Genomic DNA, 13,480 nt, shown 5'->3' on the forward strand with positions numbered 1-13,480 from the left:
AATAATACAAGTAATAATAAAAAAATGTAAAAGACTATTTATATGCAGAGTGAGAACATGTATCCTAATATAATTCCTTCCTAAATATTCTTGAATATATCTTAATTATACACATAGGTATTACACAGAATATTTATATTTATAACTATATACATTACCAGTCAAAAGTTTAGGGTCAGTTTTTTTTCATGTTTTCTTTTCATGTTTTTTTTTTTCTTTTAAGAAAATTATTCTGTTCATCAAGGCAACATTTATTAAATGTAAAATTTTTAAAAAATATTTATTACAATTTTAAGTAACTGCATTCTTATTGTATGTAGTTTCAAATGAAATTATTACTTCAGTCGTTGTTGCTTTTTTAACTACTACTATTTATAATAATAATAATAATAATAATAATAATAATAATTATTATTATTATTATTATTATTATTATTATTATTTATAAATAATATTAGAGTGATTTCTGAAGGATCATGTGACCCTGAAAACTAGAGTAATGAAGCTGAAAATTCATTGCTAAATCACTGGAATTAAGGATTAATTTTAATTTTAATAATTATTTATTTTATAGTGCACAACATTTCATAATTTTACAATTTGTCCTGTATTTTTGATTAAATGAATGCATCTTTGGTGAGCAGGAAAAGCTTATTTTAAAACATTTAAAAATCCTACTGACCCCAAACTTTTGACTGTGGACATAGTGAACGTGAACATAGACACACATTATCGTGTATTTATCTATCAGTTGAGCTTTTTCTGTTCATTTATAGCCACAAAATCTGACTGACTAATCTAAATGTTTGTGAATGGTTATTCAAACTCAGGCTTGAATTTATATGGTAAGATTAACAAAATCATTACTGCCCAAGAGTGTGTACAATCACTGGGGATTTGAGCTGAAGTTCAGATATGGACCAATCACAACAAACTGGCCAATCAGAGTAGAGCAGTAATGCATGATGATTAAAGAATGAACTGTCAAACAAAGCATTTGAGATGCCATTTAGCTATTTGTTGATTTGAAATTTTGTAGAAAATTGAACCATTATTGTAAACCTATAAACAAATCCCCAAAATAAAATTAATAATCCTTAAATCACTGTTAATAGGGGCACTTTAAACAAAAGCACACCATAGAGAATTCTGGGTTATATTTATTTAAAGCAATCTAGAAGCTAATTAATCACATGTTAATGAGTCCTGACCTAAAGTGTCATTGTCTTTTTATTACCGTAGTTCTTACATCTCAAAGCGGCTCCTGTGTTCAAGGAATGAAGATCATCTCATCTCTCAAAGAACCGTCACCTGATCAGATTTCCAGGCCAGAGTGACCCCTGGGAACTCCATAGTACTCCTACATCAACCAAACCTGTATGAATGCACCTTCTTCCAGCCATCACTTAGGGAACAGAAGCCACATGAATCCTCTTCTGCTCCTCATCATGTATTAAATTCGCCAAACTTGACAAGGGAGAGGCACAGACATGTGACTGTCTTGATGTTGGGAGGATGTGAAAGGGCCTCAGGTTCTGGTAGATGTTAGAACATTGAGTTATTTACATAAGGAGCAAGTTACAGCTCGTTGGTTTCCAGCTAGTTTAACAATCTCTCACTTTTGTTTTGTTTTGTTTTTGATCTACGGTGTTTATTTCAGGAATTCGTCAGGATTATTGCACACAAATGATATTTGCCGATCATCCAGGCATAGGTGTACACATAATTTTCCCTCGTGTTGTTGGAGCCCATCGAATCAACTACATTATAGAGGTTTATGTTAAGCCAAAAGTCGACAGTATAGATTGATGTACATACACCCAATTTTTCATCCTTAAAGCGCCTTGAGTCAAGTTTGATCCCATTTGTAATTTGCTCCTTGTATTTGATCATGTCTGCTAGTTTTTCTTCATCTTTTCATTAACTGGATTGACTGCTCTCACAGCCAGCATAGCAAACGGGCCACCAACACTTTACAAAACCTTTGCAAATGTGTTTGCATGATGACCCTTCTCTGTCTCAGTAGCTCCAAAGGGATGCTTACTTTGGATTCCGAACCACCGGAGAATAATACGATCATGTTGAGCTCATCCGGATGTGACCTCATCCATCTAGGTAGCTTAACCCAAATGCTGGACATTTTATGGAGGATATCTAGAGCGGACTCCTCAGAGCTGCTCTGTGACTCTAATCGCAATCTTTGCACAGAAAAACAATGATCCAAATCCTCGGTGTATCACAGGAAATCAGCATTTGGGATTCTGCTGGTATAATAAAACCCCTAGATGGGTCCAATTTTCACGTTTTTTAAGCCGTAGAGCTTGAGGGTGACTAGCATGACACCACAGAGGATCCAGAATGCTTCAGTTAGGAATGCTTGTGCCTGGATAAATGGCTTCACCATCAATAACATTAGAATGTTGGACACTTGGTTGTCATGCGTTTAGTACTTGTTAAAGTGTTAATGAATAGAGCTGCTGCAGTTCAAATGTACTGTTTCTATTAGGTTTTAAACTCTAGTTTCACATTCAGGCTCAGATTTTGTTCTTGAACATTACTCAACAGTGACTGTGTGCATTAATATCGCTCTTATCCAATACCATGTCACAGTTGATGATGAGGTAGGGTCCATTATTCCTCAGCCCACCAGAGGAACTCGATCTCCAATGCCACTGGAATGTGGGATGTTTTATTTGATCAGTTTTTGTTTTAATCCAATGCTGTATTTGTGTCATGTTGTTATGGAGTTCGATGTTCAGGTGGACAGTTTCCTGTCATTGTAACGTCTCGCTTGGTTATTACAGCTAGAAAAAGATCTATGCCACATGATCATGCTCAGTTTTGTATCGCTTTCCTACGCTTCTGTGTAGACATTCATCCATCTGCCATGGGCTGGAGGGAGTCTTTGAAACTATTGATCTATCAATTAATCTATTTTAAGTCACTCTAATGAATTTGTAATTGCACTTAAATCATTAAAACACACTTCTAAAGTAAGAAAACAGACTATATCTTTCAGGAAATGATTGTGATTTGGATTATGCGACAGAAATGGAGATGATGCGGCTTATCGGAAGAAAAAAAAACATATAAAACATCATCGACACCCAACTTAAAACAACCTTAGCAGCGAGCCACAATTTAGCTTTGTACATCACAGATTTGGCCGTTGCTTTGTTCTGCATGGTAAAAACAAATGTGTGTCTATCCAAATGTATATCCCAGACTTCACCTCGACTTCCCGTTCAGGGGTCTCCTTCTGCAGCAAACATGCTGTCTTCTGTATGTCTTGTCCCTGCTTTCCCAGAATACCCCAGTGCCCTGAGCTGCTGTAATCCAAGCTGCCGGTCCCTAAAGCCATTTTATTGGCTGGCTAAAGCAGTGGCAGCGGGCCTGATATACGGCCCCCAGGCTGGTTGCAGGTTAAAGGTCAGCCATGCATTTGATGGGCTCAGAACTTCTGAGGGAGGAAGTGGGAGCAGCTGGCAGCACATGAGGAAGCAGAGTGGGTGAGCAGCCAATGGGTGGTGTGCAATTCACAGAGATGGATCCAATGTGTGATACTAAGAGGGTCAGCTTGGGAGGAAAAGTTTCAGCCGTTTACTTCCGTAAATAGAGCTCAGCATTATGAACTGTAAAACCCTCTCTAAAAAAATTCAACCCACTCAAAGCTTGCAAACACAATCCTACCGCTGCTGCATGAACCAGATGGATGTGATGATATAGAGCAAGTCTGGACTGGAAACACCAGCAGACTCTACATCTCCCCTCCCAACCCCCCGGCCAGGCAAAGGTCTCTTGGCTGCTCTGAGACTTCAACCGCAGCTGTCGGAAACCCTTGTTTTTATGTGCTCACAAGACAGTCCAGAGTTTGAGAAGGAGTCTTCTTAAAGAGACTGACTGAAACCGCATTTCGCATGGAATTCTTCCTCGTTTCTCAAGCCTATTTACTAACGTGTCAGTGTGCCGTTCGCTCTCAGAAGTCATCCAACACATGTCTCTGATTTTCATTCCTCCGCTTCTGTCTATAGCTCTCTGTGGAAATAATCGGCGTGATATTTGGTTACACATCTGAGAATGGATCAAAGGTTATGTAGTTTTTACTTATTGTTCATTTAAAAGAACCAATGGAATCGAATTTACATCAAGGTTTTCCCCTCTCTACTTTAGTGCGCATTTCAGGTAGACGAACTTAACCTAGCTATGGTGCCAGTCGGTTAGCATTACTACTAGCTGGTGTTGACTCGGAATGGTTTTTAATCATTTTTAGTGACGATTTTCTAAGCCTTACAGAGGAAAGAAGTTGTAATTATTTTATAAAAGTCATTTCTAAGCAATAAAGTAATATTGAATGTACAGAAAATAGCAATTTAAAGGCTTTGCTGAGTTATGCCTGCACTGTGAGCCGGCATTGACCCTGAAGGCCAAAAATACGTCACGTGTAATGAAATAACACACTTCAGAATCTGCACTTAACCAGCACTTAACTTAAATCACTCTTTTACTCTTTTCCTCTACATTTATGGATTTGATTTTCTAAAAAAAGCCCCCTTTTTATTGTTTTGCCCCTGTTAAGTGAATGTACAGCCATCAAAGATGTGTATATATATTTGTGTGTGTATGTGTGTATGTGCGCTGGCCAGAATGACAGAGTAAGTTTGCCTGCAGCATCTGTGAGACAGCTCTTGTATTTTTCTGAGTTGAGAAGTAGACTGTCCACCATATTTGTATACTGCGAGGTGTTTTAATTTAGTTTGTGTCATTATTCTTTTTCTTTAAGGCCAAGTGTGCTCAGTTTTATTTGACACATAATGTGCCAAAAATCATTCCAGTGTATTTTTGTAGTTTACAAAGAAACAAATGGCTTCTTAAAAGCATTATTGAAATTTAAAGGGTAAATATTTCTGTTGTCAAGCTTTTCCTTTATTTTTTGCCTTTTTGTCAAACTACAATCGGATCAGTTTTTATTTAAAAGTATCTTGTAATTTTGTAAAGTGGGCCATGTTTAAGATCTGTTAAGATTTTGTTCCCTTTTTTGTTTACTGTGTAGATGTGTACCTTATCGGGCTCCTGGAGAGTGTGTTTTCTTTCTTTTTTGATTTATTATTTTCAATCTTTTGTTTATTCATCATTTGTATGAATTATTAAAGACAGTAGACTCAGTAAAAGTGGTAAATCACCAACTTTTCAAACATTAACTATGCTTTTTTTCTTTCAGACTAAGGGAAATGTTTAGGTAAAGCTATTCTTTCTTTCTTTTTAATGCATACATTGAGCCAGGGGCTCAGTATGGTTCAGTTCTGTACTGTTCTCATCTTTTATTAACCGCTCAGACTGTGGGTTTCCCTTCTGTTCATTCAGGGTTCATTCATCTCCTGTGCCGTATTAAAAGCGCTGCCAAAGACAGATTTCAGGCCTTAAACACACAGGCACAAACATGCTGTAACACACACTAACTGAATTGAAATTCACTGATACCTGCTTGTATATCTCTCCAAACACACTCCACATATAACTACAGGCCTGAGTAGTTCAAGAAGGGAGACAGAAGTTGAGAGCATAATTGTGGTGTTTCTCTGATAAAGCAGTGTTTGTAAATGGCTATAGAGTGAACCTGCGGTGAGGACACAGGTGAACGTGCTCATTGTATTCAGCCTTTCAGTGTCAGCAATAACACACACGCACACACTCTCTGTATTTCAGTCTTACACCTTTGTACTGTAATATTTGTGCATGTTTCAGCTTAATGTTTCAGCACTGTGCATGGAGCTACACATCTCTTTAGGCTGAACTGCAGGCTATATGTATTCCAGCTAATATAATAAAAGCAAATTGTTTGTAACTGGTTTGGTTTTGTGTGTTTATCAATAGTTTTTTTATTTATTCGCCATCGAGACTGTAGTGATGATGCCATGCATGTTCAAGAACTAAAAAGTTATGTTTGTCTATCACACCCATTTGGTTTACTCTGCCAAGGCACGTTCTGTGAAATACCATAAAGACGTAAATGCAAGTCATTGGCTAACACTATATTCTAGTCATGAAAGTAAATATTACATGTCTGACTGAAAATTAAGGGTTTGTCAATACAGCACAAGATGCATTTTCTTATCTTTTACAATTTATACATTTCAATTAATTGAGTAACTTGTTATTTCTTTGTAATTATATTTTACATTTATTAGTATATAATGTGGCATGATCACTAAATTTATCTGCCCAATGTGCAAGCTCCAGTGCGGAGTGTCAGTGTACAGTATGAATAGTCACTTTATTATTGGTTATAGCCAGGGCCAGACGGAATCTGCGGACTTTTTTTGCAATTTCTGCAGAGGGTTTTGGTGAAAATTTGCGGATTTCTGCAGAATTATTTTGGGAGTATAATAACTAAAACCTTAATATGTGAAATAAAAATATATATATATGAAACTTTTATTTAATGCTTAAAATGCAGATCCAATTAGATTTACTTTATTTGGTAAACAAAGCAAGTCTATCATACAACATATCTACAACATATCTACTAAAAACTAATAAATCAAATAAACATTTTCATATTAGTCAATAATATTACTATAATTACTTTAAAACTAAATAAACATAGATTTACACACATTTACTCAAGTAAATAAACAGAATTAATGATGGGCTATAAATCTGTGGAATTCTGCGCACACAGATTCTGTGTGGGCCTAGTTATAGCACAGAACAATCATTAAAGAGCCCTTGTTATGGATTTTTGAAAATATGCTGTGTTTAAAACTATTGATTCTTTAACAAAACAATCGACACCGAATCGAATAAATGAATCGTGTTGGGTTTGGATTTTTTGCTTAAATGCTTAATGTCGATTCATCAAATATGTAGTACCGGATCCGGTAAAACGTGAACACGCCTTTCCCTTCAGGCACTAGTGGAGCATGAGGGATCACTGGACTGATCATGACATGAAGATGACGATCACTAATAGATGGAGATTCGTTTGATATAGTTTTCACAACCTTGGCACAGTATAGCCAACCTAGTGCTGTGTGTGTTCCTGTCATATTTGTAACACAATCTCAAGGCAATTCATACCTTTTTGATTTAGTGGCTAACTCGTATGAATTCGTATGATCTAATTTGTATAATTTTGTACGATTTGCTCATCCCCCAGTGACGGGTGAGCAAGGTGCCACACCTCCTTTTTAAAATCGTACGAATCGTATGAATTAGCCACTAAACTGACAAAACGTAAAATACTTACGTTTCCTCATGAGTTCAGGCTGCACATTTCTGATGATTTATACAATAACCTACCCTGCAACATAAGATACCCCGGCCATTTGCTTAAAGGAAGGAGCAGCAGAGATTATTGTATTTGGGACTTTGTCAGTAACTTACAGTACACATGAAGCAATTTCTTCTTCCTCCGGATCACAGGATTAAAAATTGTTGCCTTGTTTTGTGTAGTTTGCAAAATATGTATTTGATTGTGTATTGTAACTGCTCCACACGGCTTTTAATCAATTATCTATTATAGATCAGTGCTTGTAGAGTATCTCTCAGGTTCAATCTTTATGGGAATATTCATATATTGCGTCCAAAACCAAGTTAAAAATGTGATTTAAATGCGTTTTTGAACCCGCGATCATTTGCTATTTGTCTTTGCTATGGCTAGCATCAGCTGTTCCTCACGCAGGGTGTGGTCAATTTTCAAATTAGTTTTAACTTTTGCCACTGTGTGGATTAATGCTGAATGTGTGTCGTTGTTATTACTTGGGGTTAGCGTTAAAAGTAGACTAATATGCTGTTTAACTGCATTGCATTCCGGGCTGTCTCATACTCTGTGCTCTGAGCTTCCTTTTTCGTCTCGTGCTGAACCCACTCGACCAATCACAACCAAAGGATGGATTTGGGAACAAATGAATCGCTGAAGGAATCATATGGGAGTGGTTGGGATAATTAGGTCAAAATAAATGCATATTATATATATGGATTTAATGCATAATATGGGCTCTTTAAAAGGATAGTAAAAAAAAAACCCTCAAGGGGTTCCAAACTTTTATGAGTTTCTTTCTTTTGTGGAACACAAAAGAAGATATTTTGAAATAAACTAGAAACCTGAAACAATTGGCTTGCATAGTAGGAAAAACAAATACTGTGGAAGTCGTTGGTTATCTTCTTTTGTGTTCAACAGAAGAAAGAAAAGTAAAACATGTAAATGATGACAGAATTTCCTTTTTTGGGTAAACAATCCCCTGAAATGAACATCAGATGTTCCTTAATAATCATCTGTCATAGTTTGATAAGAAAAATAACTACACAGTTTTTCTTACAAGAATGTTGCAAATACCTTTTTTCATACAAAATTCTATGCTGTTTCCACATAATGTGAGGTGTCTTTTATTGTACAACGGGGACATCCATAAAGAAATATAGAATGATTGTAAAAACTTGTCGTTATTGGGCTGGGTATGAATGAGTGTTTTTCTGAAGAGTGTTTTACAGTGACCTGACGCTTGAACTTCCTTTTAAGTCATCAGTTCACAGTAAATGTATGGACTGTGTTTTATGGCCTGGTACTGATAAGTATTGGCATAGATGTTTAAACAAAGAGATAACTACAACTATCTAGATATAAAAGCACTACACATCAAGATAAATATGACAGAATACAGCAGAGAACTTTATAACTCTGAAAGTTCAATAAGCATCAGAATGCACTGTTTGTCCAAGTCTTTGAAGAGGCTCTTAAAACCTTAATCCTGTTCTGAGATCGAAAATGTAAGAATTGTCAGCCTAACAGGACAGGAATTTGAAAGACATTCAAATTTCGATAAACTGCTGGATGAGAAAAGTCTAGACTGTAAAATCAATCTTGTTCCCGCCTTTCTTCCCATCTAGAACATTTATCAGCATTTGTAAAGAGGTTTTTAAAAGCATTTTAATCTTGCATTAGCATAAAACTGAGTAGGTGTTTTAAAGACTTTATTGGACATACCATTTGTGTGCATATACACACATTGGCTATTATCAGAAGGTACTCCTTATATCAGGTGGACCCTTTTTGGGATATTGCACAAATCAAGCGATTAGGCTGAGATTTTCAAGCTATCCTGGCTGAATTTAGCCCTGACACAGTACATGAAAACAGGCTAAATTAATCTTACTATAGAGTATTTGTTCTTTGCAGAGCACGCCAACAACAAGGCTAAGATTAAAAGTGATTCATCTGCTACTTGTGCTGTCAGTTTTGCAAGAAATAACCATTGGAATTATAATATGTACATGTTGATATATATATATATATAGTTCTGTATAGTTCTTGAATTTAAGTGACTGATAGCTTTGCGATATCCTTCAAATAACCCTGGTATAGCCCCTTCTCTCTTGTGTATTACTCCGCCCACATACAGTGACAAGAAGAGGACACTCTACAGTTTGACAAATATTGCTGCTGATGGACAACAAAATGTACTTTTGAGACTTTTTTTGTGGAGAATGTAGTTGTTTAGATTGCAAAAATAGTTTATTTATAAGGACAGTGCCTATTTTAAAATATTTATCATTTCAGAGATTCAGTGCATCATGTTTGCTTTGCTCTGGCTTTTTCGGGGATAATTATTGTGATATCCTGATTGCAACAGAAATACTGAAATTTCTGTAAATTGATGGCATCACATGTCGTTTAGACTTATAATCTTAAAATAAGAGTAAAAATCCCCTGTTTTGTCATCGCTTTAGACATTGAGCTAGAGAATCATTCAAATTCTAGCTCTAAAGTGGCGTTTGTGAAGTAGCACTTTCTGCACTTCTGACGTCAGCTGCAGATGTGAAGGAATAGCAGAAGAAAAGAGTTCCTTGTATAAATAGGTTTATCAGTGTTTGATTTTCTTTTTTATACACTATGCTGTCACACTGATGTATAAAAGCAATATCACACAAGCAGCAAAACGAACTGGCTGTATATCGTAACTGGTGGGGGTACTAAGGCACTAGGACTGCAGCCTTGAGCCAACGCATGCCTCCCACCATAGCCGATATACAGCCATATCGCACTGCTACTCGTGTGATATTACTCTGAATTTCAAATCTAATTTCTACACATTTAATAATATAAAGTTTTAATATCGTATTATTTAATAATCGATGACAGTACATAATATTTTATTGGATATTTTTCAAGACACTAGTTTGCAGCTTAAAGTGCAACCTTAACCGGGTCTATTAGGTCAATTAGGCAGGTGTAGGTAATTAGGCAAGTTATTGTATAATATTGGTTTGTTTTGTAGACTATTAAAAAAATTCCTAAGGGGGCTAATAATATCGACCTTAAAAAGTTGAAAAGTCTTCATTTTAGCTGAAGTAAAACAAATAAGACTTTCTCCAGAAGAAAAAAAAAATATAGGAAATACCGTAAAACATTCCTGTTAAACATCTTCATAGTCCCTTTATTAATCCGGGGTCGCCACAGCGGAATGAACCGCCAACTTATCCAGCAAGTTTTTATGCAGCGGATGCCCTTCCAGCCACAACCCATCTCTGGGAAACATCCACACACACATTCACACACACACACACACACACACACACACACACACACACACACACACACACACACACACACACACTCATACACTACGGACATTTTAGCCTACCCAGTTCACCTGTACCGCATGTCTTTGGACTGTGGGGGAAACCGGAGCACCCGGAGGAAACCCACGCAAAGGCAGGGAGAACATGCAAACTCCACACAGAAACACCAACTGAGCCTAGGTTTGAACCAGCGACCTTCTTGCTGTGAGGCGACAGCACTACCTACTGCTTTACCCTGTTAAACATCTTCTGGTAAATATTTAACTTATTTATTTATTTATTTATTTATTTATTGCCAAAACACATTGATCCACTTCATAAGACATGCGTTAACCCAGCCTGATCTCACGAGGAAGCGTAAGTATTTTACGTTTTGTCAGTTTAGTGACTAATTTGTACGAATTTGTTCGAGTTCAGACGTATGAAAATGTAGGATTTTAAAAAGGAGGTGTGGCACCCAACCCCACCGTCATTGGATTATGAGCAAATTGTATTAAATTGTACGAATTAGATCATAGGAATTCATACGAATTAGCCACTAAATCAAAAAGTTATGAATTGCCATGAGATTGCGTTGGTTAACCCCTAAGGGTTAGTTTTATGACAGATGTGGTTTTGAAAGTTAAAAAAGTTCACTAATATTCACTAATACCATTATATGGGAAGAGCCTAGATTAACTGTAAATCTACTCTTACTGTATCTGTCTGAAAGAAGAAAGTCGTATATACCAAAGGATGGCTTGAGGGGAAACAAATTTTGGGGCAATTTTCCTTTTTTGGTAGAACTACTCCTTTAAAAAGCAGTGGAACACATGTGCCTAATAAATTGGCCGGTGAGTGTGTATTTCATTCCACATGAAGTAGACTTCTGCACTCTTGAGCAACAGGGTGTGTGGGGGTTTCTTTGTTGAAGGGCACATTGTGAAGAAGTTGTAGTGTGTGGGTGATAAAGTGTAACATCTGACTGTGAACAGGATGAGTCAGGTTTGAGTTTTGACATGCTCATGTACGGCAATGCCTGTTGCATCAGAAATCACATTCAAACAGAGATACACACGCATAGAAATATTTATCAGAGATCCCCGAGGACATGCAGGTGTCTTTTAAGTAATACTTCAGTATTAAAATATTAGAATTCTCATGGAGATAAAAATCCATTTTTATATTACGCAATTAGATTAAGGAGTCTGTCCCGAGGCAATGAAGCGAGTGCATCATATGCTGCTAGAGACATAGGTTGCGGCTTGAGGAGAGTCAATAAATCTAGAGGAGCTCGTCTTGAATTTTCCTGCAGTTAACAGCTCGACATTAAAGCATCCACAAAATAGCGTAATATCTAATGGACGTGATTTGAGGGCAGTTGGGCTCTGCGGTCAGCGGACCGAATGTACTCACATTATCAAAACCGCTGGACGACTGCAGTATTATGAATTAAAGTATGGTTGTGGCATCGCGGTACAGGCTGCTCAAGGCTCTAATCATGAACCAAACTGCTGGGGCCAATATCAGCTCAGGTCCCTCAGACTCCCACAATGCAGCGCAGCTGCCAAGAGCCACACCACACAAACCGGGGCCAAAGCCAGAGGCCTGAAGAGGTTATAGTAAGAACAGAGAGAGGCCACCAAAGCCTCTGGGCAGCATGAGATGTGGAGATGTTGGATAAAGAAGGAATTAAAAAGCAGAGCAGGCAGAAAAGGGAAGGAAATGCTCACAAAACAGAATAAAGAGAAACTAACTGGTAATGTGACTGAAGAAACACACTACACAATGTGATTTTGGCACTCTCTTTTTGATGTCATTTTGATGCCATGATTCACAAAAGCCGTCAGGATGCACATCAATCGGTCAATTACATTTTTTGTATGCACACAAACTATTAAACACAGCAAGAGATGTGACCGGAAGTATCATAACAGCTCTTTAGTGTGGACCTCACATAAGAAAGTACCTTACTGAACTGATACTTACTGTTTGACCAATATTAGATTTAAACAGCTTGGTGACGCATTGCTGCCACATTATTTTTCCACTCAATTATGTCATAATAACGACATATTTACCTGTTGAAAATAATATTATTTTCCATGTTAATCGTTCAAACAAGATCTTTTATACATGATGTGACCTGGAACAAATAAAGAATCCAGCTTTTTGGTAATTTGGCATTTGTTTTTACTCTCAGCTTTAACCACAACATTTTATTAACAGTGACAAGAGTCACATCCGAGGGATCATCCTTAGCATGTGAACACTATTTCTGTGAACGCCCATTTTTGACAGGTAAGAGGAAAAAAAACGTGTCTTAAAAGTTTCAAATTCTGAAATTGAAAATATGAGATAAAATTAGGACTTAGTCAAAATAAATATATATTATTGTTCTTTTCATGTCATTAATCAGGTTTAACAGCTACATTGAAACTGAACACAAATAACCAAGCCTGCATGTTCACAAAAGCCTATAGTGATGAAATATGTTCATAATATATTGCTGTTATTCTGCATTATATGCATGCTTTATAAGTTGTGGTGATGATGTGTCAGGCTACTTATAGAAATTGGTATTTCCTCTGAAGTGGAATGATGTAATGTATCACCATAATACTGTAGTGAAAGTCCACCTTTACTTTATTATTCTATAGACTGCTGCAGTAGAGCGCTTCCATGATGCTTCAAATGAGGGTTGTAGGAATTACATTGTTACAGCAATAAATAAACTGTCTATAAAATAAAAAATTTGCTCATTACTATCACAACAAACAACAAAATCTGTTTTTAACATGGAAAGATGCTTTTTATTGTGTCATGGCATTGCAGTGCATGCAGTTAGACTTTTTTAATCTCGTAATTTCAACCTTTTAGTCATATTTTTGACTTTTTTTTTTTACTTTGTTTTAGCAAATTG

At 36.6% G+C, this 13,480-nt stretch overlaps 1 protein-coding gene across 2 annotated transcripts in view; it reads left to right on the plus strand.

Annotated features, from left to right (window-relative positions):
* The window catches only part of luzp1 (leucine zipper protein 1), a 64,508-nt gene extending 58,666 nt beyond the window's left edge, over positions 1-5,842 (plus strand). For both annotated transcript variants that reach the window (XM_087290634.1, XM_087290635.1), the window contains exon 4: positions 1,243-5,842. The gene's annotated coding sequence lies outside the window, so the exon portion shown is untranslated. The remainder of the gene's footprint in view (positions 1-1,242) is intronic.
* Positions 5,843-13,480: the final 7,638 nt, after the last annotated feature.

Source organism: Danio rerio, chromosome 17 (genome assembly GCF_052040795.2).
Source record: "Danio rerio strain M-AB ecotype USA chromosome 17, GRCz13ab, whole genome shotgun sequence".
In the NCBI taxonomy this organism is placed as follows: Eukaryota; Metazoa; Chordata; class Actinopteri; order Cypriniformes; family Danionidae; genus Danio; species Danio rerio.